Source organism: Tamandua tetradactyla, chromosome 1 (assembly GCF_023851605.1).
Source record: "Tamandua tetradactyla isolate mTamTet1 chromosome 1, mTamTet1.pri, whole genome shotgun sequence".
NCBI lineage: Eukaryota > Metazoa > Chordata > Mammalia > Pilosa > Myrmecophagidae > Tamandua > Tamandua tetradactyla.
In genome coordinates, this window is record NC_135327.1 from 62,549,946 (window position 1) to 62,553,935 (window position 3,990).

At 33.1% G+C, this 3,990-nt stretch overlaps 1 pseudogene; it reads left to right on the forward strand.

The window, feature by feature from the left end:
• Positions 1-368: 368 nt before the first annotated feature.
• LOC143680753 (sorting nexin-13 pseudogene) lies at positions 369-2,826 on the forward strand (annotated as a pseudogene).
• Positions 2,827-3,990: the final 1,164 nt, after the last annotated feature.

A 3,990-nucleotide genomic window follows, 5' to 3' on the forward strand; every position in this document is an offset into this window, starting at 1 on the left:
CAGAGGCTAAGATTTCATATGGGCTGGGAAAGCATGGGCTTGTTTTTTTTCTTTAGTAACCTTCACACCCTTTGTAATTTATTTGGCATTTTATTTTCTCTGCTTTTTGGGTGAGGATTTTATGGTTAGTCTCTTGGTTGGAAAAACAAACTCAGAGAAGTAGCTAGAGCAGTGTGACCACTTATTTCTTCTTGCAACATCAACTGGGGCTCCTAAGTACTTCAAAGAAATGAAATGGAAAACTGAGACTATTCAGATTGATAAACAATCGATGGGTGCCAAAATAATTGATAAGTTTCTCCAGTAAGTTATCTAGCTTTTATTGAGAGATTATGTCCAGTATTGGTATTATACACTAAAGGGTGGTAAATCTTCTCTTCTGAAAATTAGGCATATTCTTTAGAATGCACTCTTGCAGTTTCCTACTAGGAAAATATTTCACCATGAATGTGAAGATTGTCATTTCCAAACAATTATCATTTTCTCTAATAAGGTAAATAAAAAATAGACTGGAAACTTTATTTTACTATATGCATTGTAGTGTCTTGGAGTGTCCAGGAGAGGTCAACAGAAAATGACAGAGAAAAATATCAACTAAAATATACAGAAGATCTTGTAGATACCTTCTTTGGAGTTGAATTTGATATGGAGAAGAAAGTTTCTCACCACCTAATCTATACTTCTCCCAAAGATGAAGAAGGATTCCTAAGGGGTTTGTGTTGTGTGGTCTTATTTTATTTATTGCTACATCCTATAGATTTCCAGAACAAGATCATATGACACCTTGTCAGGGAAATCTTTGCACAGGGAATTCTTCTCCATTAATAAATCAACTCAGTCATCCTGATTATATTAATCAATATTTTATACTGATGATCTGTGATCCTATTTGCAACTATGAGGCCTTTATGAACATTATTCAATTGAATAAAAATATTGAAGATCAAGAAGTCATAGATAAGGCAGCAGAAGAATTACAGTGTCTTAGATCTCTAGATACAACTAGACATGATAGCAACACTATTAAATATCAAATAAAAAGCTTATTGCTGGTAAAGAAAGTATATGGTTCAAGAATACAGCACTTGCAGAAAGACAAAGAAATAAATACTGTGGAACTGGCAACCAACTTTGGGAAACTACACAGAACCCCTTGACAGCAATGTTGCCCCACAATTTTTTTGGATTACATTCAGCAAACTGGATGTCAAATCTTTCCTGGGTAACAGTGGAAGGCTGCTGTCTACAGCCTAACCAGCAGCTAGAGGTTTTATTAAGTCATCAGAATGATGAAAAACATCAAACCAACCAAATCAAAGTCTTTTAGAAGCAGCTGCTGTTGGAATTTATGAACAGTATTTGTGAGAAAATACATGCTTTTGATGACTTTTTGGTAGCAAAAATGAGCAGATACTTTGAATCATGAAGATCCAACCCTTGAAATCTATGATGACATTCAAAGGAGGGTGTATAAGCTGATGGTGTGAGATGAAAGATTGCTTTCCTCTTTCAAACAGAATAGATTTTATGAATGCATTCTAGCTGAACTGGATATGCTAAAAGATTCTAGTTTCAGAGGATCAAACGATGGTGATAGAGAATATTTTAATGGGTCCCTTATAAGAAACATAAATTTTAGATGATCTTTAAATATATCTTCTGATGACTTAGTACAAATTCATGTTTACATTTCAGACATTAGTGTTTGCAATGATCATGGCAAGACATATGTATTATACGCCATTACTATACACCAGTTCAATCTAACCTGTGAGATGTGGAAAACCTATCATTGTCATAGTGGCTTCCATGACTTCCACAAGAGAATCACTGAAGAGTTTGACAATCTATCAAGCATATTGAAGCCTCCTAGTAAAAAGGCTTTTAATAATATGGATAGAGATTTTTTTGTAAGAGATAAAAAAAAGGGATCTAAATGCATATTTTCAGTTATTATTAACTCCTGAAATGATGACTCACTATGTCATCATGGACATAGTGAGTCATCAGCTTTGGCTCACTATGTGTTATGACTTCCTTGGGAACAAAGCCTACAGTAAAGAAAAGGAGATTCTGCTTGCAAAATGGATACTTTCTAAAATCCAATTCACAATTCTATGAGGAATATTTTAAATGCAGTTAAACACATTCCTGTTAACTCAGCAGAGGGAATGTCTAAAATGTCAGACAATGTGAGCAAAATGTCAGAAAGATTATATCAAGATATAAAACAATCATTTTTCAAAGTGTCTACTTTAATTCCAAAGAACAAGTCTGGTCTGGAATATTGTATATCTCAACTCACTTTGACAATAATGTGGATGACAATTTTTCATTTAGGCTAATTCTGCTTCTCATGGATTAAATATTTGACTTAAGAAAGAGAAGCCAGTCATTGTGAAGGAATGTAAAAAACCAACTTCTACAGAAAAGTAGTTAATCATGTAGATTGAATGGTCTCCCCAAGCAAGTAGTAGATAACCATTTCAGAAATTCATTTTGGCCAAATGGCATTTTAGCAGACTGTTCTGTACAGAGAGAAAGCTGTTTGAATGAGAACAAGAATTGCAGAAGAACTACATTACTTGTGAGTGTGATAGCTAAACTGAAGCCCATTATTGGAGCTGAGACAAAACAGAAAGTTGCTCTTTATCTTTTTGAGATTTTTCAGCACAACCAACTAAATAAGAATATGGTTTATGTCTTCTTGGAAGGCTTTTTGGAAACCTTATTTCTACAGTATAAATTCCATGATTTTATACTTCTTTCAACAAATTGCATTCAAGGTAAAAGCAGATGCACCAGTCCCTTAACATATCAAAATAGATTTTTAATATATCTTCTCCTATATGCTGGCCATTATTAAAAGAGATTTTTCATGTTTTAAATGGTTTGGTGCATATTTTTGCAATAATGACAGAATACTACTCTCACCTCAAGCAAGAATGATGTTTTCTTCAAACTGATCAGCATTCTCAAGCAATGATAAGGTGCCAGAGTGTAAAAATAAGAGCTAAAGAACACAAAGCAGTGGTTCACAAACAAATTGATTAATTTGTTTAGGAATGGAGACTGTGCAATGTATCATTTGGGGAGTTTGTTTACATAGTTTTGTAGGTCCCTATGAACATATTAACACAGCATGGGAATCTGGTAAATGTTCTTTGGAACCTCTATTTTGGGTTTGGGAAAAGTGACAGAATTTCCTTGAAGTAAGAAATACTGAAGAGTAATTATGTGCAACAATCCATATAAACAGATGAGATAAAACAAAAATCTATTCATATTTTAACAAGTGCAGTCAGTGCAAAAGATTTGGCCTTTCAATCAGGATATGTAGGCTTAAGTTTATTTTGCTCCCCTTTCAATCAGAAAATTTATAGTTTCCTCTTTCATAAAATATAGTATTTGATTAAATGATGATTGAAGTCTCTTCCAATTAGAAATCTCATTGTATTTAGAAATGTTATCAAATGGAAATTTCTAATATATATACAAATGTCATGATGTTTGGAATATACATGGATTTATATATTCAGCAGAACAATACTTTGCAAAGCTTTTGAAGTATTTGTAATTATCTATCTATCTGTCTGTCTGTCTAACCATTAGGCAAGGTACTTAAAATATTTAAACAAAAATATATGATGGCTCTGTATTTCATTGCAAATGCACCAATTTAATCCCAACTACTAGTCAGCATTGACTTCTTATTGTGAGAGCTAGGGATCAACCAGAAATCATAGGGTTTGGAGGAATAAGAAAATGTCAAAAGGCAGGACTCATTCCTAAATTAATGATATTGGGGTGCACAACTCAAGGAGGCACCATCTATATTGTGATCTGGCCCAAGAAAAATAAATAATTTTCAAAATAAAGCCTTTTTCAGCTTCAGTGTAACATATAACACTGACTGAAATATTTGAACCATAAATTCTTACAATCTTACTATTCCCTTTAATTAATGCTTCAATGCTGAAGAAAATTATA